We start from the raw sequence: 24395 nt of genomic DNA, 5'->3' as shown, positions 1-24395 counted from the left end.
GAAAAAAGCAGCATTTTATCCAAGATCTAACTCGGGATGACATTAGAGTCACAGTTATACAGCACAGAAAGAGGCCCATCGTGTCCGCGCCGGCCATCAAGCCCTGTCTATTCGAATCCCATTTTCCAGCACTGGGTCCATAGCCTTGTATGTTGTGGCGTTTCAAGTGCTCATCCAAATGCTTCTTGAATGTTGAGGGTTCCTGCCTCTACCACCCTTTCAGGCAGTGAGTTCCAGATTCCAACCACCCTCTGGGTGAGGTGGTCACGGAAGAAGCCCCGGGAGGGGCGGCTGGTGAGCAGGCCCGGGCGTTGGGCTGAAGATTGTCGGACAGGAGGAATGGTGGAAATGGAATGGCGGCGCACACAGACGCAGTGGCTTTGCTTCTCCCAGGACGGTGCTATTTACGTTTAATGTTAATGTTATTTGTACTGGACTCATGGGAGCTTGCAAGATCACATTTTGTTGTTCATGTACTTGTGCATTGTACAATGACAATAAAGTTGAATTATTATTATTAAACCTCCTACCCAGTACCTTGAATCTATGCCCCCTGGTTATTGACCCCTCTACCAAGGGTAAAATTTCTTTCTATCTACTCTCTCTATGCCCCATAATTTTGTACACCTCAAATCAGGTCCCCCCTCAGCCTTCTCTGCTCTAAGGAAAACAACCCCTGCTCTTATATTCTATGTCTCGGCTAATGAAGGCAAGTATCCCATATGCCTTTTTAACCACCTTATCTACCTGTCCTACTGCCTTCAGGGATCTATGTACATGCACACCAAGGTCCCTCTGATCCTCTGTCCTACCATTCTTTGTATATTCCTTTGCCTTGTTAGTCCTCCCAAAATGCATCACCTCACACTTTTCAGGGTTAAATTCCATTTGCCACTGTTCTGCCCATCTAACCAACCTGTCTATCGTCCTGTAGCCTGAGGCTTCCCTCCTCGCTATTTACACCAATTTTCGTGTAATCTGCAAACTTACTGATCATACCTCCTACATTCATATCTAAATTAATGTACACTACAAACAGCAATTTAATAGACTTTAATGCTGTCCGATTATAAAATGGGTTATGAACCAGCTTCACCATGAGTGAAACCATATGGTTTCAGTTCATTTGATACAAATCTGTGGTCATCGGGCAGGTGCCCATGGGAGAAGCCAAGCAATTCAATACAAATACAAACATCCTGTGATTTGTTCAAATAGGTTTTGATCAGCAACTCAAATTCAAAGATTCCTGATCTTAAAAAGTTATTTCTCAGCATCTTAGAATTTGCCTGTAGCTTCAAGGAGACAGCCAGATAGATGCTGTAATCTCACCAAAAGAGCATCACTATGTAAAGATGTTAGGACAGCAATAGTTAGCTATTCCTTGCTGCAAAAAGCTAAATATTCTTAACTACAAAAACATAATAAATTTATTTGCTAATGCCCAAGTTGAAGTCTAGCACAAGACTATTCTGCCACCCTCTGAAGAGGAGGACAGGATGAAACCCGGAGTTGAAGTAGGCTCTCTTCATTTCCCTGGACACGCTATGAATTTATTGATAGCTGGCACAAAGCCATGTACAAAAAGCCAAAGCAACTCGGGTAAATAAGCTCCCTCCTCCCAAAAAAGGGACCTCGATTCCAACGAGTTAAGGCCATTCCCTGTATGGTCCATGTTATTTGTTGGATCACTTGTCTGTGCTGGGTTAGCTGTTCATTGGTGGTGCAATTGGCTCCAGATGGGGAAAGGTGAAGTGTTAAAATTCCCAATGGCTTGGCAGTCATCCCTCCACTCAACCCGTGTCAAATAAGCTGCCATGCTTTTGGGCTCTGGTCAGGTGACCAGTATCCATGGAGCTACATGATAGCACGAGACAGCGCTTGGAGTGGGAAGAAAACAAGCAATGTTCCCGCTAAGGTGCACGCATAGCTGCGCAGTAATCCGAAAGGTCACGCGCAGATGCTAAAAGAGACCGCGCATTAAAAGAAACAGGCTGCGCAGGCAACATTGCTTACAAGACGGTCATCCAATGCAGTTTCATTTGCTGTTTAAAGGAAATGTCTCGTATAGTCCTAAATTGATGTGAGGATCAAATAAAAAGTTTACAGTTCTTCAGGGTATCACATTCGGAGTGGACAAGCCCTGCAGATACTGCTTCCCACAGGGTCAATTCTGAAGCAGGAGTGACAGACATTGCTTCACATTTCCCGCACAAAATCAGCAATACATCGATGCATAGTTTTGCTTACATTAAAAGTACATTTAGCAATGAGCTAACGCTGTAATTAGCCCAGAGTAGCTCAGATGATCTTTACTATGGCTTTAACAAATCCAGTGTCTCCAGTTCATTGTTTTTAAACACAGACCAACAGATCAGACATGCTGAATATGTAGTCAACAGGATCATACATGGGCATGAAGAAGTCAGTAGCACACACCCAAAGGCCCTGATATTGCTATTATTTACCCTAAGACATCGAGAACATTCTACTTTATATGGTAAGAAAACCATCCTGGGAGCCAGGATTAGGGGGGAGGCCATTCAGCCCCACGAGCCTCTTTCACCATTCAATTAGATTACAGCTGATCTGCATTTTAACTCCAACCATCCATCCACTCATCTTGGTTCGGTATCCCTTAATACCTTTACCCAACAAAAATCTTAATCGCAATTTTGAAATTTTCAATTGCCCCCCCACAGCAACAGCTTTTTTTGCAGGAAAAAAAGTTCCAGATTACCACTGTCCTTTGCGTGAAGTGCTTCCTGACATCACCCCTGAATGGCCTGGCTCTAATTTTAAGGTTAGGCCCCCTTGTTCTGGACTCCCCACTAGAGGAATCAGGGTAGCTAGGGAAACTATCAACTCCTTTATCAAACACCTCAATTAGATCACCCCTTAATCTTCTATGTTCAAGAGAATACACACCAAATCTATGCAACCCGGCCTCAATTTAACCCTTTTAGCACTGGTAACATTCTGCCCCAAAGCAAGAATCACACCCCCATACCGAGGCATGATTCTGTATTAGAATGCTGGAAAATTCCCTTCTATGCCATGCACAATTAGGATGTTAACATTTTAATAAGCTTACCCTCTGACTTTCCTGAAGATTCCATCTTGTCGTTCTTTCTCATTCAAGGAGTTGGCATCTCGTTTAGTGCTTTATGAAAGAACCCATCTCTGACCGCTAGGCCCTGGGGTTCCCCCCAGGAACCGGCTGCAGAGAGATAGGAACAAAGTCTATAGCAGCAGCTCAACAATCGATTGCTATCTGATCTAGGTGCTATTTGGGAATCAAGAAGCTCTGGTTAACAAACGTTGCAATAGTTCAGTTGGAAAAGGCAGCTCCCAATGATCACACAAAGCAGAATACCCAAAGGAGCTGATCACAGCAAAGATGGCAGCAGGGAAGCACCCCTGCTCTCGTCCCAATGATGTTCCAGCACCTTACTTGCCAGGAAAGGATGCATGTGCTGGAACGCACTGCCTGAAAGCACATTCAATAGTAACTTTCAAAAGGGATTTGGATATATACTGGACATAGGAAAAATTTGCAGGACTATGGAGCAAGTGCAGCAGAAGCAGGGCTAATTGGAGAGCTCTTTCAAAGAGCAAGCACAGGCACAATGGGCCAAAGGGCAGCCGTCTGTGCGGTGTGATTCTACATGCAGATCGCTCAAAAAAAGGACAGGAGCAGGAGCAGCTACCATGTCACACTTGCCTGGCTTCAAGGAAAGAACAGCGAGGTACTGGAACCAGAACTGTACCATTCTACCCAGCACCTCCAAAGGGCAAGAATGCAAATGGGAGAAAAAACCCCCAAAAAAAAAAAAGGATTACAAGACCCGATGTCAACATTAGCTATCAGTACATACTTAGTGAGTTTGTGTACAAATATCTATTATTTTTGAAGTCAGTAACATTTTACTGTCAATGGTCAGCATTTACAGCATGTTTGCACACCGGCCATTAACTAGAACATTAAAAATTGCTACGGTGTCTAACTTGCTACGTATTGGTTTTCTACACCTAGTAAAAAAGGAAACTCCCAATACAGCACAGAACTTCTCATATTAAACGTGTTGCAGCTATTAAATTTTTTTTAGGTGAACTACAACTTCATAAAAAGTTTACTGCTCATCTTAGTGTCAGTGAGCCTGGTGACGATGTCAGGAATGAAGCTACAATGTGAATGGCTCTCAGAGTTGATAGTTACCTGTTGCTGGCAGTCTTGGGATAGTGCTGAGGCGCACCCCTACCTCCTCCTCCGCCCGAAGAAGCACTAGAAGGACCAGAAAATATTTAAGCTCAAAAAAAGGTTTCTATCAACCACTACCACCCACCCAGGCGCCTCAGTAATATCAATATTATTCTAGTTATCAATACCAGTTCTTCGGGCCAAGCTAATCTGCCCTTCACCATCGAGGCCGGTCACCTGCTCAAAACTGGGACTACCCAATGACCAGCACCGTCACTGCCAGGAATCCAGAGCTTGATCCTGGCCTTGGGTCACAAAGCCCTAAATACCTACTGCAAGCACCTGGTGTAACACAGATACTATTAAGTCCCACTGGGCAGGAGAAACCACTATGACACTACAGAATTCTTGGCGACTGAGGATCCCCAAAAATCAGAAGAACGGTTATGAAGTGGAGGATTCTCCATTACATAAAAGTCGTCCCAGCGCTTTCACAGGAGGCAAGAAACTTTCAACCATCCAGCTCGCAGTATTTAACAGATCGAGTTTATTCCAGACATTCTGTATACAATCACAAGCACTGATTTATGAATCTGGCAATCAATGAATTGCACTGAAACACACATACTCAATGGTTGGGTGTAAACGCAGGCATTTCCTTGTGCCCCAATTAACCCACCACAAGTCATTTCATAAGACCCACCAATTCTGAACAGCACCCCCAACATATTCTTGTAAATACACAATACTAAGATACATTCAAAAAAATTAAAGCACATTCTGACAGTACAAGGTGAGTATAGCTACCTGAAACGAGAAGCAACCCCTTCTGCAATCACACTCTCCACTTTGGCGGCTTGACACAACGAAAAACTTCCAAAAGAAGAATATTAAAAAAAAGGGAAGGGTGGGGAAAATGAGTTACCTAGGAGAGAGAAAAAGAACACAATCACCCTTCCAGCCTGCTACTGCTGCATCCTCCACAATTTAGGTGCGAACGATGAATCACCGAGTCATACTCCACCCATCCCATTGCACAAAAGAAAACCACATTGCACAAAAGGGAAAAATGGCTGCACCACCCAGCGCCAGGGAAATATGGCTCGCCTTTGATCGACTCACGATGACGCAGGGCAATTAAAGCAGGATTATTTCTCAATCCACAGATGAGGGGGTGGGAGGAAACAGAAAGAGAACCGGGAACCAGAGGGGGGGTGGGGTGGGGAAAGGAAGGTGACACACACAAAGAGAACCAGGAACTGAAACACAAAGAAGCCCTGGGGATGGAGGGTCAAACACAAACCGGGGGTGGGGGGCAGAGAAGGAGGGGGAGAAAAGGGGGCTTCAAAAGAAAACTGCCTTTTTGGGGGGGGGGGGGGGGGGGGGGGGGGGAGAATTGAGACACCCAGTGACCCGCCAGGAGGAGATGGAGATGAAGACCCCCCCCCCCCCCCCCCCCTGAGGACCGGCTGGGAGAAAGAGAGAAGAGATGGAGACCCCCCTCCCCGGTACCAGCAGAGATGGAGACCACCAGGGACCAGCTTTTTTTGGGGGGGGGGGGGGGGGGGGGAAGGGAAAGAGGGAGACCACCAGGGATGGGAGGAGGAAATGGAAAGAGAATCAATTTCTCCACATCCATCCCATCAAAACCCTTCCACAGACGGTAAAATAACCCACAAGAGCCGGGTTATTTTATTAATAAGTCCCTCCCACAAAAAGAGTTTAAAAAACAATTCTTACTTCAATAATTCTTACTTCAAACTTCCCCTCCTCCCCCGACCAAAACGGAATAAAATGTAAATTTTTTTAAACCAGCCTCTCAACAACAACCACCATCACTCACCCATCCACCAAACCCCCGCCGCAGTATTTAAATCGAGGTCCAGGCCTCAGGGCCTGGCGCCGCGCCGCCGCCATTTTGTGAAGAGCGGCCGGAACCGAATCACAAAATGGCGGCGGCGGCGCCTTCATTCCCTCAGACAGACAGAGTCCGGGCCCGCACCGCACCGCGCCGCGCCTCACCTCACCTCACCGCCCGCGCCGCCCCGTCACTCCGTCCGGCCGGCCGGCTTTACTGGTAGTTTCCCCCCCCCCACTAAACAAAAGAAAAAAAATCGGAAAAAAGATAAAAAAAATAAATGACGGTGGGAAACGATCATTAAATTATTATAACAAAAACAAACACCAGCACGATCCCGTGCCGCACATAAGACGGCGGCAGCAGCAGCTTTTTGTTTTTTTTCCCCCCACCACCTAAGCGAAACGACTCAGTCAGCGAGCGGGACAAAGAGACACCGAGCTCCTCCTCCGCCACCGCCACTTCGCCGAATGGCTCCTCTCCCCCCACAATGCGCCGCGACCCGCCGCGCAGCCGCACTTTATTTCCCGAGTGGGGGCCCCCCGCCAGCCCCTTCTCGCCCACGAAACTCGCGCGCACGCGCGCCTCTGGCCTCCACAAGAGAAAACCCGCCCACCTGCCACCGCCACCCTTCATTGACACCCGCCCCGCACCAGTCACGCTGGCCCGCTGTGTGACACGGCCCGCCCCCTTGACCAATCAGGGATGAGGAAGGAGGAGGAGCCGGTCCCCCTCGCCACACCCGCGCCGCTGATTGGCCGGCGGCTTTCAATGCCGCCGCACTGCGGATTGAGGATGGGGGGGGGGGCTTGGCCACGCCCACCCTGATTTTTTTTTTTCACCGCCAACTTCCAACTCGCCTCAGGGAGGCCACGCCCACCTCCTGCTCTAACCAGCCACGCCCACCTCATTTTGCCCCGCCCCCAACCTGATTAAGCCACGCCCCTTTAGTCGCACACGGACACGCCGGCAAGGCCCCGCCCCCTTTCCCTCGCCCCGCCCACCCCGGGGGGTAACGCCGGCTCCTGATTGGCCGCCGCCGCTGTCAATGGAGAAAAGGGACTGTCCCTAAATCCCATGGCGTCTCACGAAGCGAAACCTTGCTTTCTGACCCTTCCACTCAAAGCGAATAATAATTATTTTTTAATCAGTCCTGTGCATAACGTGCGAGAGCACCTTGAAGCAGAGCGGCCCTCTTCCCCTACACTAATTTGCATGCTCTTGTGACAATGCTGACATTTATGGATGGTCCCTCAATGAAATCTGCTTTTCAAAAAATAACAATAAAATATAACCAAATATAAAAGGACTGATGCATTTTCGAATAAAGAATATATAATTGGCAGCGTTTCCATATTTCACGGGATGGGACGGCGAGGCGTTTGCGTTTGAAAGGCTTCGGGCCTACCTCTCTCCAAATTAGAGCCAAATACATTTCACACAGAGAAGGAAACTTCTTTTTACTGCATCAAACATGAAAGGGGAAGTCAAGGCTTGCAAAGTCTGGTGGATTTTAAGAAAGAGAGACTCGCTCTCGAGCACAATTCTTTCCAAAAACGAAGGGGTGGAATTTGATTTTTTTGGGGGTTCAGTAGGGCAAAACGGGCGATAGCGAAAAGCCCATCTGATTGGGAAACGTCCCAGTAGTAAAACATCCCTGCGGTGATTCACAGGAGCGTTATCCAACAAAATCTGACACAGAGCCGCACAAAGTGATATTAGGGCAGCTGACTACAAGCTTGATCAAAGAGCCTTAAAGGATGAGAGAGAGAGGGAAAGGTTTAAGGAGGGAATTCCAGAGCTCGGGGCCCTGGGTGAAGAAATTCCTCCTCCTCTCTGTCCTAAATAGCTTACCTCTTATCCTTAGACTGTGACCCCTGGTTCTGGACTGCCTGGCCATCGGGAACATCCTTCCTGCATTTAGTCTGTCTAGTCCTGTTAGAATTTTATAAGTTTCAATGAGATCCCCTCTCATTCTTCTAAACTCCAGCGAGTATAAGCCCAATCGACCCAATCTCTCCTCATACGTCATTCCTGCCATCCCAGGTATCAGTATGGTGAATCTTCGCTGCACTCCCTCCATGGCAAGAACATACTTCCTCAGATAAGGCGACCAAAACTGCACACAATACCCAAGGTGTGGTCTCACCAAGGCCCTGTACAACTGCAGCAAGACATCCTTGTTCTTGTACTCGAACCCTCTCGCTACGAAGGCCAACATACCATTTGCCTTCTTAACCGCCTGCTGCACCTGCATGCTTACCTTCAGCGACTGGTGCACAAGGACACCCAGGTCTCGTTGCACTTCCCCTTCTCCCAATCTATTGCTGTTCAGATAATAATCTGTCTTCCTGTTTTTGCCACCAAAGTGGATAACCTCGCATTTATCCACATTATACTGCATCTGCCATGCTTCTGCCCAATCACCCAACTTGTCCAAATCATACTGGAGTTTCTCTGCATCCTCCTCACAGCACACACGCCCACCCAGCTTTGTGTCGTCTGCAAACTTGGAGATATTACATCTAGTTTCCTCGTCTAGATCATTTATATATATTGTGAATAGCTGGGGTCCAAGGGCCGATCCCTGCGGTACCCCACTAGTCACTGCCTGCCACTCGGAAAAAGACCCATTTATTCCAACTCTTTGCTTCCTGTCTGCCAACCAGTTCTTTATCCAAGTCAGTACCTTGCCCCCAATCCCATGTGCCTTAACTTTACACGCTAATCTCTTATGCGGGACCTTATCGAAAGCCTTCTGAAAGTCCAAATACACCACATCCACTGGTTCTCCCTTATCTATTCTACCAGTTACATCCTCAAAAAATTCCAGTAGATTAGTCAAGCACGATTTACCTTTTGTAAATCCATGTTGACTTTGTCTGATCCTGTCATTGTTTTCCAAGTGCTCTGCTATTGCATCTTTTATAATGGATTCTAGCAATTTCCCCACTACCGATGTCAGGCTTACTGGTCTATAATTCCCCGTTTTCTCTCTACCACCTTTTTTGAATAGTGGGGTAACATTAGCTACCCTCCAATCCATGGGAACTGTTCCAGAGTCTATCGAATTTTGGAAGATGACCAGCGATGCATGTACTATTTCTAGGGCCACTTCCTTAAGTACCCTAGGATGTAGACTATCAGGCCCTGGGGATTTATTGGCCATCAATCCCGTCAACTTCCCTAACACCATTTCCCTACAAATATTGATTTCTTTCAGTTCCTCCCTCTCATTAAACTCTATGTTCCCCGACATCTCTGGGAGGTTATTTGTGTCCTCCTTTGTGAAGACAGAACCAAAGTATGTATTTAATTGGTTGCCATTTCTTTGTTCCCCATTATAAATTCCCCTGATTCTGACTGCAAGGGACCTACGCTTGACTTCACCAATCTTTTTCTCTTCACATGTCTATAAAAGCTTTTACAGTTAGTTTTTATGTTCCCTGCAAGCTTACTCTCATACTCTATTTCCCCCCTCTTAATTAATCCCTTTGTCCTCCTTTACTGAGTCCTAAACTGCTCCCAATCCTCAGGTTTACTGCTTTTTCTGGCTAATTTATATGTCTTCTCCTTGGATCTTATGCTATCCCTAATTTCCCTTATTAGCCATGGTTGAGTCACCTTTTTTGATTTATTTTTATGCCAAACAGGGATGAACAAATTCTGTAGTTCATCCATGCGATCTTTGAATGTTTGCCATTGCCTATCCACCGTCAACCCTTTGAGTAACATTCCCGAATCAATCCTACCCAACTCGTGCCTCATACCATCGTAGTTTCCTGTATTTAAATTCAGGACCCTAGTCTCTGAGTCAACTACTTCACTCTCCATCTTAATGTAGAATTCTATCATATTATGATCACTCCGACCCAAGGGGCCTCGCACAACAAGATTGCTAATTAATCCTTTCTCATTACATAATACCCAGTCTAAGATGGCCTGATCTCTAGTTCGTTCCTCGACATATTGGTCCAGGAAACCATCTCCTATACACTCCAGGAATTTCTCCTCCACAGTATTGTTACTAATTTGGTTGGCCCAATCTATATGTAGATTAAAGTCACCCATGATAACTGCTGTGCCCTTATTGCACGCGTCTCTAATTTCCCGTTTAATGCCATCCCCAACCTCCACATTACTGTTTGGAGGTCTGTATACCACTCCCACTAACGTTTTCTGCCCCTTGGTATTTCTCAGTTCTACCCATACAGATTCCACATCATCAGAGCTAATGTCCTTCCTTTCAATTGTGTTAATCCCCTCTTTAACCAGCAATGCTACCCCACCTCCTTTTCCTTTTTGCCTATCTTTCCTGAATATTGAATACCCCTGGATGTTGAGTTCCCAGCCTTGGTCACCCTGGAGCCATGTTTCCGTAATCCCAATCATATCATATCCGTTTACCTCAATTTGCGCAGCTAATTCATCCACCTTATTACGAATGCTCCTCGCATTAAGACACAAGGCCTTCAGGCTTGTTTTTTTAACACTCTTACACCTTTTAGAATTATTATTTACTGTGGCCATGTTTGATTTAAACCCTTGATTTCTCTGACTGCCACCTTTGTTTTTCTCCTTCCTTTCTTTTGCTTTTATCCTTGTTTCCCTTTCCTCTGTCTCCCTGCTCAGGTTCCCAACCCCCTGCCATTTTAGTTTAAACCCTCCCCCAGAGCACTAGCAAACACTCCACTGTAGGATTTCGCAATAATTTTGAAATTTCCTACAGTTCCGAAGATTGATTTTTTTGATTAAAAAATACCTGGGTAGAATATATCTTTAAAAATCCAGGGATCAAATTGGCCATCAGACCTCATGGCAGAAGACAAAAGGACAGTCTCTCTTCAAAGCATGGGCTGACAAAGAGGACTGAAAAGGCAGCATGTGTGTGTCTGTGAAAAAGGATAATCAAAGATGGCTGTCCGACCTCGTGGCAGGAGACACCACACAGACTGTGTGCATATGAAAAGGGAAAATCAAAGATGGCTGACAAAGGATTGAGGAAAAAACCTCAGCCCTTGAAGCAATGGAGTAGTTAAACTGTCAATCAAAGGCAGTTCAGGGAGTTTCCCTCCCTGCAGGACAATCGATGTTTGTTTACACTAAACTGCTACAATGTTGAACCACTTGAGACTGCCAATCAATTATGGTTGGGCGTGACCACAGGACAATCAGTTTGTTTACACTAACATCCAAGGGCTGTTTACTCAGCAATTAAGGAAATAGACATGGTTTTTCAAACTGAGACAGTTTCATTGCAACCCATCACAAGAATGGGGATGCATTCAAAAACCCATCACAATGAATGGGTGATTCATCCAAAACCTATCACAGTCAATGGGGACAGTTTGGATCCCTTTTGTTTAGCCCAGATACATCCGGATTTGGGCAGGAAGATTTCGGCCCCAAATGGGGTATAAGATAGCTTCTCAAGAAGCCATCTCTCTCTCTCTCTCTCTGCAGCCTTGCCTCCGTGCCCTCTACAACTTGGGAGCCCGCCCAAGGGAGTGGAATACCAGCAGTTACTTTTAAACACTGGGGTATCTCTATCTTCAGGGTGGTGAAGAATCTAAGACCGCAAGGGCACGGGGCAGGCGTTCATTGGTGATCATACATTTTCTGGCCCATTACAAGGCAACTTAGAATAGGTATAAGGGTGGGAATTAAGGGGAATCTTGTTAAACTGTAATTTTAGTCAATTTTCCCTCGTTGTGTCCGTTTTCTCCTCCCCTATTTAAGTAACAGTGTTGCATTAAGCAGAAAGGTGCTGTAGTGAACACTAAGTAGCTGTATTAAAAGTGCTGTATCTAAGTAACAGTGTTGCACTAAGCAGAAAAGTGCTGTAGTGAACACTAAGTAGCTGTATTAAAAGTGCTATATCTAAGTAACAGTGTTGCACTAAGCAGAAAAGTGCTGTAGTGAACACTAAGTAGCTGTATTAAAAGTGCTGTATCTAAGTAACAGTGTTGTACTAAGAAGTAAAGTGCTGCATTTAAGTAACAGTGTTCTATTAAGCAAACGAGGACTGTAGTAGACACCAAAGTATACTGTGAGAAGTAAAGTGCTGTGTTTCAGCATAGGTGTGCTGTATTGTTTATTTTCAATTTGTTTCTTTTTGTTTCAATAAATACTGGTCTGTTTTGCACCCAACCACGAGTCACCTTTTCTGTCTACATCACTACCGAATAAGTCCGGCAGTCAGAACCAGGAATAGGGGAGCGCTTCGAAACCACATGGGGGTCCCTGGAGCAGCTCAGAGGCTTCTGACTGGCCAGAGACAATAACCCCAACCCCGCTTATTAATTCCTACACCCCCTAGGACATCGGTCCCGGTCCTGCCCAGGTGCAAACCGTCCGGTCTGTACTGGTCCCACCTCCTCCAGAACCGGTTCCAATGTCCCAGGAATTTGAATCCCTCCCCTGTAGAATTCACAAAATTGAACATTGTCCTATAAGGGTCTATTGGCAGAAAAGGCCTTAATTTTAAAGACTGTTTTAAAAGAAGACCAGAAAAAGGGACACACAAAATGGCCACTAGACCCCGTGACCAGCTTTTGGGACACTTTAAAATGGTTCCTGCAGTCCCCAGACAGCTTTTGTGGATTCAGCCCACAGTAGGTTCTGGAAGGCAGTTTCAGGGAAAACGAAACCAGACAGAGCCCCATACATATAGATTGGATGCAGATCTGATCAGATCGGCCTGTAGATAAAGGCCATCTAAATGTTTACCCAGACAAAGGGGAACAGATTCAAGTTCGAAGAGGGACATTAAAGACAATACAGGGTCGTTCCAGACCAGAGATGGCAGTTACCGGCCATCCCAAAGATACTTTAAAAACAAAGATTACCCCGCTGTGCTACAAGCCCGCCAAAAGTTAAACAAAGACTAACCTTGATGTGGCGGGAGATAAGGGCCTCCATGAAAAAGTATAACTGGAGTCCCGGGGTAGCCATCGGTAGCTTTTAGCTTTTGGAGCTTGTTGGGCAGCTTTTAGCTTGGTCGCTTTGTGAAGAACCAGTCGTTTCGAGAGATTGCTCGGGGGTCCGAAGAAGGCCTTTTCGGACTCAGAAGAAGAAGATGAGACCTGGGGTAGTTATCGGGAGATCATCGACAAAAACCCCGGGCCGTTGACGAAGATGAGGAAAAAGTTGACGAGAAGAAGAGAAGACGAAACGCCCTGCAGTGTCGTGTGTAGGAGTACGGAGAAAAATGAGCTGCGGGCGAAATGATGGTCAGCGCGTCTTGCTGAAGAGAAGGAGCCACCAGCTTGAGCAGCCCACTGCTCCTACAGCCCAACGACCACGTGGAGACAGGACGCCTGAGAGGACCAAAACGCAGACTTCAAAACCTCTATGTTTCTAATTGGGATTGGTGAGCATGTTTCTGGCCCCTCATAATCTAATCTAGCTAGGTTTAGGGGGTGGGCACTTCGGGGAATAATTAACAATGAGTTGTACTCCCTCGGTGTTCCGTGTGCTTCCCTATTTCATGATGAACCTTGTAAAGCGTAATATGCCTGTAGATATTGTGGTGTATGTAACCTGTTCCACCTTAAGAGAACTTAAGCCTGTTCCACCTTAAGAGATGTACTACTTTCTCTGGCTGCTGTATACGTAATACCGGTGGTGACCACCTGTGGTAAACCACTTTTATCGTTCACTATCGTTACACTATAGTTATCACTGTTATATCGTTACTCTATGGTTATCACTGTTCACACTGTTGTATCACTATACGAGGTCGCCTCTTGTCACGCTGTTATACCTGGGCTGACCACTGCTGACTCCGCCCACGGCTCCACCTACCTGCCCAGGTATAAAGGTGGTCGACTGGCTGGTATTCCTCCTTGTTGGATCCGATCACCCACGAGGGTGGGCTCTGTTATTTAACCAATAAAAACCTATAGTTACCTTCTTAACTCGTCGCTTTTCATTGGATAAATTGATAGGTATATCAATTTTATTGGCTAACTTTTAAAATGTCATTACTTGAGCAGCCAAACGAGCAGCCAAACGAGCAGCCAGACGCCCAGCTACAACAGCCACAGCAGCCGGCTTGGCTGCGAGCCCTCCAACCACCGTACCTGGATCTAAACCCACAGGCAGCAAACTCAGCCCTCGACTTCGAACACTGGCTGAGCTGTTTCGAGTCCTACCTGGGAGAATCCGGCGTGCCTCAGAAATCCAAGCTAAGAGTTCTGACCGCCCAAGTGAGCCCTAAAGTATTCGCACTCATCCGGGACCTTAAAACATACGAGGACGCCATCAACCGGCTGAAACGACAGTACCAGAGCCCGGTAAATTCCATGTATGCCAGACACCTCCTAAGATCCCGCCCGCAACAGCCAGGAGAGTCTGTAGATGAATTTTTACAGGCGCTACAAGCACTCGGCAGGGACTGTAACTTTAAAGCGGTAACGGCGGCAGAAAATACTGAAGACAATGTCCGCGATGCCTTCGTGAAAGGCCTGCGGTCCGACTACTCACGGCAAAGACTGCTTGAAGCAAAGGACCTCGACCTGGACAAAGCTGCAGCCCTCGCTCGCTCCCTAGAAGTGGCCCATCGGGACCTCGAGGCATATTCCAGGTACTGTAATTTGCGACCCTGGGACTCGGGACCGACCCCGACCGCAATACCCCCCGCAGCACCCCCCCTGGGACCTACCTCAGCGTCGGCGTCCCGGACCCGATCGGGACCGCCACCCCCGGTACCGGCTGCGACATCGGACCCCCGCGATCGGGCCACCGGCTGCTTCTTCTGCGGCCAGGCGAAACACCCGAGGGCGCGCTGCCCAGCCAGAAACGCGACCTGCTCGAGCTGCCTGAAGAAAGGCCACTTTGCAAAGGCCTGCAGAGGGAGATCAACAGAGGCCAGCAGTGCCTCATGCGAGCTGTGGGGGCGGCCATCTTCCATCAAGGCCACAGAGGCCAGCATCCCCACATGTGAGTCATGGGGGTGGCCATCTTTGATCCAGGCAACGGACACCAGCAGTGCCTCATGTGAGTTGTGGGGGCAGCCATCTTCTCCGCCATTTTGTCCAACCTCGTGGGCGCCGCCATTTTACCCACCACGCTCGACCGCCACCGTGCCTCCAGACCTGACCACCGCCTCACCCGCAGACGACAGCAACTCGCTCAGCTATACACTAGCCTCCGTCACACTGGACCAAGCCCGCCCGCACCACCTGTCCAAGTCCATGATGGACATCAAAGTAAACGGCCACGCCACGACCTGCCTGTTCGACAGCGGAAGCACGGAGAGTTTCATCCACCCAGACATGGTGAGCCACTACTCCCTCACTGTCCGGCCAACGCGCAACCGGATCTCGATGGCATCGAGGTCCCACGCCACAGACATCAGCGGCTACTGTGTTGTGACCCTGTCAGTTAAGGGCACGGAGTATAAAAATTTTAAACTCCTCGTCCTGCCCCAGCTATGCGCTGCCATCCTACTAGGTCTAGACTTCCAATCCCACCTCCAAAGCGTCACGCTAGCATACGGCGGACCCCTCCCCCCACTCACAGTCGACAACCAACAGATTTTAAACCACCCACCGCGTAACACCTGCGGCCTATCCACCCTCAAGGTCCCGCCACCTTCCCTGTTCGCTAACCTCACCCCCGACTGCAAACCCGTCGCTGCCAAGAGCAGGCGGTACAGCGCCGGGGACAGAGCTTTCATTAGCTCCGAGGTGCAGCGTCTCCTGAAGGAGGGCATCATCGAGGGGAGCACCAGCCCCTGGCGTGCCCAGGTCGTGGTCGTTAAGACCGGCAATAAAAACCGCCTGGTCATCGACTACAGCCAGACCATAAACAGGTACACCCAGCTGGACGCATACCCCCTTCCCCGCATATCTGATATGGTCAATCAGATCGCACAATACCGAGTATTCTCGACCATCGACCTTAAGTCGGCCTACCACCAACTCCCTATCCGCCCTGAGGACCGCCAGTATACCGCCTTCGAGGCGAATGGCCGCCTCTACCACTTCCTTAGGGTTCCCTTCGGCGTCACCAACGGGGTTTCGGTCTTCCAAAGGGAGATGGACCGGATGGTTGACCAGAACGGGCTGCACGCCACGTTCCCCTACCTAGATAACGTCACCATCTGCGGCCGCGACCGGCAGGACCATAATGTTAATCTGGAGAGATTCCTCCGTACGGCCCAACGGCTGAACCTCACCTACAATAAGGAGAAATGTGTGTTTAACACCTCGCGCCTTGCCATCCTCGGCTGTGTAGTAGAGAACGGAGTCATCGGCCCCGACCCCGAAAGAATGCGCCCCCTCATGGAGCTACCCCTCCCCCACTGTCCAAAGGCACTAAAGAGAACCCTGGGGCTCTTCGCCTACTATGCCCAATGGGTGCCCAATTATGCGGACAAAGCCAGACCCCTCATGAAGTCCACATCCTTCCCCCTTACGGAGGAAGCGTGCGCAGCCTTCTCCCTCATTAAGGGAGACATTGCCAAGGCCACAATGCATGCAGTGGATGAGTCCATCCCCTTCCAAGTGGAGAGCGATGCATCCGACTTCGCCCTAGCCGCTACCCTTAACCAGGAGGGGAGACCGGTGGCCTTCTTCTCAAGGACCCTACAGGGCCCTGAGATCCGACACTCGTCGGTCGAGAAGGAGGCCCAGGCGATTGTGGAGGCGGTACGACGCTGGAGGCGCTACCTGGCAGGCAAACGATTTACCCTCCTCACCGACCAGCGTTCGGTCGCTTTTATGTTTAATAACAAGCTGAGGGGCAAAATCAAGAATGACAAGATCTTGAGGTGGAGAATCGAGCTCTCCACCTATGATTATGATATCTTGTACCGGCCAGGTAAGCTGAATGAACCCCCTGATGCTCTTTCACGAATTACATGCGCCAGCGCGCAAAGTGATAGACTTCAGACCCTCCACAACGACCTCTGCCACCCCGGAGTCACCAGACTTTACCACTTCATTAAGGCCCGGAACCTGCCCTACTCCATCGAGGAGGTCAGGACCATGACCAGGAACTGCCAGACCTGTGCCGAGTGCAAACCGCACTTCTTTAGGCCGGACAGAGCAAGCCTGATCAAGGCCACCCGCCCCTTCGAGCGCCTGAGCATCGACTTTAAGGGGCCCCTCCCGTTCTCTGACCGTAATGTGTACTTCCTCAACATTGTTGATGAGTACTCCCATTTCCCCTTTGCCTTCCCCTGCCCAGACATGACCAGTACCACGGTCATTAAATGCCTGAACGACCTCTTCGCCTTGTTCGGGTTCCCAAACTATATACATAATGACCGGGGCTCCTCCTTCATGAGCGAGGAACTCCGTCAGTTCCTACTAGCGAGAGGTATTGCTGTAAGCAGGACCACCAGCTACAACCCCCGAGGGAACGGGCAGGTGGAAAGAGAGAACGCGACGGTATGGAAGGCCGTCCTCTTAGCCTTAAAGTCTAAGGGCCTCCCAACTTCCCGCTGGCAGGAAGTCCTCCCGGCAGCGCTGCATTCCATCCGGTCACTACTTTGCACTGCCATTAACGCCACCCCCCATGAACGAATGTTTGTTTTCCCCAGGAAGTCGACTACAGGAACCACGCTACCAACCTGGCTGACCTCCCCGGGGCCCGTTCTGCTGCGAAAGCACGTGAGGGCCCATAAAATGGACTCCCTGGTCGAGAGGGTGAACCTCCTGCACGCCAACCCCCAGTACGCCTATGTGGCATACCCAGACGGGCGGGAGGACACAGTCTCCTTACGAGACCTCGCACCCTCGGGCACTCCTGAGACACCACCGTTACCACCCCCCCCACCACCCCCCCAATGCCACCCGAAGTAGACGGCATGCCGGAACCCCACGAGCCTTCGCCGACCACGCAGACACCAGCATTAACACCGGATAATGCAACACCGCCGCTGCGACGATCAGAAAGGCTTACGAGGCCTCCGGACAGACTGACATACCAGAACTGGTAGTACACTTCACCCCGCCGGACTCAAATCTAAACAAGGGGTGAATGTGGTAAACCACTTTTATCGTTCACTATCGTTACACTATAGTTATCACTGTTATATCGTTACTCTATGGTTATCACTGTTCACACTGTTGTATCACTATACGAGGTCGCCTCTTGTCACGCTGTTATACCTGGGCTGACCACTGCTGACTCCGCCCACGGCTCCACCTACCTGCCCAGGTATAAAGGTGGTCGACTGGCTGGTATTCCTCCTTGTTGGATCCGATCACCCACGAGGGTGGGCTCTGTTATTTAGCCAATAAAAACCTATAGTTACCTTCTTAACTCGTCGCTTTTCATTGGATAAATTGATAGGTATATCGCCACCGGTATATAAGTACTGTGTAGTGATATTGTATTTAGTATAGTCCTGACCTCCAACAAGTAAAGACCTGTGTGCTTTTCTGGCTGTCTCAAGCAGCAAGAGGAGAAGGAGCTGCCAAAGCAAGAGAGTGGAGAGTGGTGGTCTCCTGACCAGGAAGAGGAGTAGCAGAACGATAGATCACCACCTCCACCTCCTCCAACATCTTCAAACAACTGAGGTGCCTAGAGAAATTGGACAGAGGAGGAGAAGGAGAAAGGAGGCCTACATTAACATCAACCGGGGAGAGGCCTTTTCTATCACTGCCTCCCCAAATTGGCCTCCACTTCAGGAGAGAGGGGAGAGAAACATCAGAAAAAAACCACCAACTGTTTGGAAGGAGGGAAGATTCATCTCGTTTGAAACATCTACAGGTGGGTGTTATTTAGGGCACTCTCCCAAGACTTTGTATTTTAGGTGGGGGGAGAAAAGAAGAAGCAAGGCCGGGTCATCAAGGGGTGTAGTGTGTGTGTGTGTGGCTCTTGCTAAAAGCTAGGCCACACATACCACTAATTAGCACCCCTACTATTGCCTGCCCTGGGAGAGCTGGAGCTGCCCAGGTGAAGTCTCTAATTTCATTAATTACATCGTTAAGACCTGTTGCAGGACTGAGCCTGGGCTTCTCCAGCTTTTCCAGGTGAAGACATTTTCTCCCCCTGCCAGAAGACCATCACCAAAGACTTTTAAACTACATCAGAGAGTGCCCCCCTGCCAACACCCACCCACCATCCTGAGTGGCAACACTGCCCTTGTGGTCTCCCTCCTTCCTACCCCCCTCTCTCTCTCTCTATCTCTCTCTGCCTGTCTTTCTAAGGCACCTCAGTTCCATCACCTTTTATTAATTGCTTATTGAGCAGAGGGGAGAGGGCCCCTCTCCCAATTTCAACCAGTAAGGGGAGAGGTGTGTCCTCATTTTATCCAGCTCCCTCTGCTCAATAGAGGACCAAAAAAAAATATATCCTGAGGCCATTAACACCTTCAGGCCTGTGACTTGGGGTGAGTGTAGCCCTTAAAAATCCACCCCATAATGGCGACTACATCTTCGCCGGTGGCGGGGCAAGCCAAGACTTATGCGGAAGCGGCAGCCACAGCTGCCCCCGCTGCTTCTGCTGCCCCGTCACCATTTAGATTGATTACAAAAAAGCTGGGGGTGAAGAGCTACACTCACCCCACTATGACCATCGAGGCCTGCGTCAAAGCCATGGCTGGGGTTGTCGGCCCCTCAGCCATCGTTGCGGCCTCGAAAATGTATGGGAAGGCTGTGTTCTTCCTGGGGTCGGAGCGGGCGGTGTCCCTGGCTGTCACCAAGGGGCTTGCCGTGGGCGGGACCTTCCTGCCGGTGGATCCTCTCGAGGCCACCGCGCAGAGGATCATCATTTCCAACGTCCCGCCCTATATTCCCGGTGAGCTCCTCCTTCCCTATTTGAGTCAACTTGGGGAGGTGAGGTCAGGGATCACGCCTATCCCGCTCGGCTTCCGGGAGGCCAGCCTTCGCCACGTCTTCTCCTTCCGGCGCCAGCTGTTTATCCAGCTGGCGCGGGAGGAGGACACTGACGGAGCGTTCGTCGTCCTCCACGAGGGGACCGCCTATCGCGTCTTTTGGACGTCGGACGGTGTGCCGTGCCACGCCTGCAAGGAGGTGGGGCACATTAGAAAGAATTGCCCCGCCTCCAAGGCCGCCAGATCGTCTGGCGTGGCCGAGGCTGGCGCCGCCGCCGCTCCTCTCCCCGGGTCTGGCCGCGCCCCCCAAACAACTGATGCGCGGTCGTCGTCGGAGGCCGATGCCATCAAGGCCTCCGGCGGGGGGGGAGGGAGTGCGTCCGGCCGGAAAGAAGGCGCGGGGAAAAAAGAAGCACCTTGGGGCGGGTCCCCCCGTGGATGGCGAGCCCTTGCCCCTTGACCCCCTTACACCCGCACTCCTCGCGGAGTTGATCAGGGCAGATGTGAGCGGGAGGGGCCTCGTGCCCGAGCCTGTGGCCGCAACCGCCGCAGCGGCAATGCGATACCTGCGGCCGGGCTCGGGCCCGAGGAACCCGACAAACCTGCTCTGCCGGAGGGAGTTGAGGAGGAGGCCTTTGCAGACATGGAGGTCTCCCTCGCTCCCTCCGTGCTAAAAAGAAGGCGCGACCCCCTGGAAGAGGAGGAGGACCGGGAGGAGGAAGGTCCCTCCGAACAGGGGGAGTCGTCGCCCGCCGCGGGTGCTGTGCCCCCCCCCACCGCTGTCACCATCATCGGCGATCGGCAGGGGTCGCCTGTCCCTCGGGAGGCTGAGGCAGATGTGTCTGTCCAGCACGTGCCTCCCGGGGATGGGGACGAAACCCCGCCCGTGGGGGGGGTCGCGGAACAACCCGCGGCAGAAACAGACTATCTTTCGGTGCCGTTACCCCTCGACAGGTCGGGCGGCCTGGGGTCTGGGTCGGGCGAGTTCGAAGAAAGTGAGCTCGCCCAAAGCGGCCCGGACATTTCCCAGGGGCTGCTCGACCTGCTCGAGGATTTAGCCAAAGACGCCCCATCTGCCGGGTCAGAGGCCGGTGGCGCAGAAGAGGAAGGCCCTCTGACTGTGTCTCGGGCGCCGGACGTCCTGGGGGAGTTCGGATTTGTGTTCTCCCCGATTTCTCCGGTCGATCTGGCGTCTGAGGCGGAGGGGGGCTCCGAACCGCCGCCGCCGTCTTCTGACCCGGCGCCCCCGGAGGAGCCCAGGGAGGATTCCTCCGCCACCGATCCTGGGGGTGGGATCCGGGCGGAGGCGGGGCCGGCCGTTCGCTGCGCACTGCGCGGTGGACGGGTCGGCCGCTGGTGACGACCCCCTGGAGGAGGATGGGGACTCGGTGATGGGCACGGAGGACGAGTCGGACTCCGGCGCCGACGAGGCGGTGGACGGCCTCGTGCCCCTTGCCGAGTCTCCCCTCATTCCCGTAAAGGAACTCCGGGATTTTATGGCCACATGCCTGGGTCGGCGCGGGAAGGTCCGGCTGGCCCTCGACAGGTGGTCGGAGCTGGCGTTGCTCATTGTATCCGTCCGCGCCGCCGTTAAGATCATGGACGCGGACGAGGGTGTGAACCCACTTGAGCTGCGTCGGCTCAGAACATTTCTCACTGGGCTGCTGAGGAGGTGGCGGCTGACTAGCGGCTGCGCTTCCTCCCCCCGTTAGTTGTAGGTAGAGGTTGCACTATGCTTCTGACATGAAGATAACCATAGCCAGCCTCAACATCAACGGCAGCAGGGAGGCGCGCCGCAGATTCAATAACTTCTCGGTCCTTCGGGACGGGAAGTATGCGGTGTGCTTCCTGCAAGAAGCCCACACCGTTCCGGGAGACGAAGCCACGTGGCTCCTGGAGTGGCAAGGAGGGGTCAGCATGAGTCACCTCTCCAATAATTCCAGCGGGGTGGCTATCTTGCTGACCCCGCATTTTCAGCCGGAGATCTTGGGGGTCAAGGAGCACGTGCCGGGCCGCTTGCTCCAGGTCACTGTTCGCCTGGGGGGCGTGCCGCTCCATCTAGTGAACGTGTATGCCCCTCAGGCCAGTGCGCAGCAAGTGCGCTTCTTTGAAGAAGTGTCCGCTCTTCTGGGCTCCATCGACGTGGGCGAGTGCGTCATCCTCGGGGGGGATTTTAACTGTACCCTCGAGGCGAGGGACCGTACGGGTCCCCCGCGATGCCCGCCAGCGATGGAGAAGTTGAGGGACCTGGCCGGGTCCTTCGACTTGGTGGACGTCTGGCGAAATCTTCATCCCGACTCCAGCGCCTTCACTTACGTGAGGTCTGGAGGAGGAGGGTCCAGAATCGACCGCCTCTACATTTCCCGGGCGTACGTATCCTGCGTTCCGGCGGCTTCCATGCGGCCGGTGCCGTGCACGGACCACCACCTGGTGTGGGCGGAACTCGTCCCGCTGCGCGCTCGGGGGGGGTCCGTGTACTGGCACTTTAACAACCTGCTGCTGGCGGACGCGCGGTTCCGGGATTCGTTTTGTCGTTTCTGGGCCGACTGGAGAAGGAAGCAGGGGGGCTTCCCCTCCTTGAGGCTGTGGTGGGACGTGGGCAAGGCTCACGTGCGTCTCTTCTGTCAGGAGTATGCGAAGGGGTCGACCAAGAGGCGGGAGGCCCGGGTCGGGCGGTTGGAGAAGGAGGTGCTCGACCTGGAGTCCTGTCTCGGTCAAGTCGTCGGGGACTCGGCCCTGCGGAAGGTGTACGAAGAGAAGAAGGGCGCGCTGAAGGACCTGCAGCTCGTCGGGTCCCGAGGCGCGTACGTGAGGTCGCGGATCCAGCTCCTGCGGGACCTGGACCGCGGCTCCCCCTTCTTCTACTCGCTGGAAAAAAGACGAGGGGTCCGTAAGCAGCTCTTGGGGCTGCTGGCCGACGACGGATCTCTGGCCTCGGATCCGGAGGGAATCAGTGCCGAGACCCGCGCCTACTACGGGGCTCTGTTCTCTCCGGATCCGTCCGGCGAGGATGCGCGCAGAGTTTTGTGGGAGGACCTGCCGAAGGTCAGTCCGGAGGGCGCCGAAAAATTGGACGCTCCGCTAAGCCTGGCGGAGCTGATCGGCGCCCTCCGCCAGCTCTCTAGGGGAAAGTCCCCGGGGCTGGACGGGCTGACCGTGGAGTTCCACAGGGCGTTCTGGGACGTCTTGGGGGGCGACTACTGTGGTAAACCACGTTCACTATCGTATCACTGTTAGTAGTTAGCACTGTTCACCACTGTTCGTTATAACTGTATCACTGACCACTATTGTATCACGGTACGAGGTCGCCTCTTGCCACACTGCTATACCTGGGATGACCACTGCCGACTCCGCCTTGGCTCCACCCACCAGGCCAGGTATAAAGGTGAGCGACTGGCTGGTATTCCTCCTGCTTGGATCGGATCACCCACGAGAGTGGGCTCTGTTATTTAGTCAATAAAAACCTTTAGTCACCTTCGTAACTCTTCGCCTTTTATTGGAGGAATTGATAGGTATATCAATTTTATTGACTAAATTTAATGATGTCCGACAACGAGTCACAACCGGCGGAGGAGCCACCAGCGCAGCTCCCAGGAGCACAGCCACACCAGCCAGCTTGGCTGCGAGCCCTCAGACCGCCGTACCTGGACCTGAACCCACGAGCAGCAAACTCAGCCGCAGACTTTAAACACTGGCTGGTCTGCTTCGAATCATACCTGAGAGAATCCAGCGTCCCTCAGGCATCCAAACTAAGTGTCCTGCAGGCACAACTGAGCCCGAGAGTATACACTCTCATCGAGGACATGACTACCTACGAGACCGCCATCAACCTGCTGAAACAGAAGTACCGGACCCCGGTAAACTACATGTACGCTAGGCACCTCCTAAGATCACGGCCGCAACAGCCAGGAGAATCAGTAGCCGAATTCTCACAGGCGCTATATGCACTCGCCAGGAACTGTGACTTTAAATCGGTGTCGGCAGCCGAAAATACTGAAGATAATATCCGCGACGCATTCCTGAAAGGCCTACGGTCCGAGTACTCACGGCAAAGACTGCTGGAAGCTAAAGACCTCAGCATGGAAAAAGCTGAAGCCCTCGCTATCTCCCTGGAAGTGGCCCACCAAGATCAGGAAGCATTCACCAGGTACTGCTCGCGACCCTGGGACTCGGGCCCGACCCCTACCACAGCACCCTTCCCAGCGCCGCCCCCGGGACCTACCTCTGCGTCGGCGTCCCGGACCCGACCGGCCCCGCCACCCCCGGCACCGGCCCCGACATCGGGCATCCGCGATCGGGCCGCCGGCTGTTTTTTTTGTGGCCAGGAGAAGCACCCGAGGTCGCGCTGCCCAGCCAAGAACTCCATATGCAAAACCTGCCTGAAGAAAGGCCACTTCTCCAAGGCCTGCAGGAGCGGATCCTCAGAGGCCAGCAGTGCCGCATGCGAACTATGGGGGCGGCCATCTTCGTTTAGGGCAACTGAGGCCAGCATCCCCACACATGAGTCATGGGGCGGCCATCTTTGTTTAGGGCAACTGAGGCCA

General features: G+C 51.5%; 1 long non-coding RNA gene across 3 annotated transcripts; it reads right to left on the bottom strand.

Annotated features, from left to right (window-relative positions):
• Positions 1 to 4219: 4219 nt before the first annotated feature.
• On the bottom strand, positions 4220 to 6553 carry LOC147107197 (uncharacterized). 3 transcript variants are annotated; one of them, XR_015081056.1, is made up of 3 exons: positions 6219 to 6553; positions 5009 to 5126; positions 4220 to 4285 (listed from the first exon to the last, which is right to left on the bottom strand). It is a non-coding gene; the product is annotated as an uncharacterized LOC147107197 (long non-coding RNA). The 3 variants fall into 3 exon arrangements; XR_015081055.1 differs by having other exon boundaries at positions 6224 to 6552; XR_015081054.1 differs by having other exon boundaries at positions 6229 to 6551.
• Positions 6554 to 24395: the final 17842 nt, after the last annotated feature.

The sequence above is a fragment of the Somniosus microcephalus genome, chromosome 15, assembly GCF_052327205.1.
Source record: "Somniosus microcephalus isolate GS21.2 chromosome 15, FLI_Smic_1.0, whole genome shotgun sequence".
NCBI lineage: Eukaryota > Metazoa > Chordata > Chondrichthyes > Squaliformes > Somniosidae > Somniosus > Somniosus microcephalus.
This window is presented reverse-complemented; position numbering and strand designations above follow the sequence as displayed.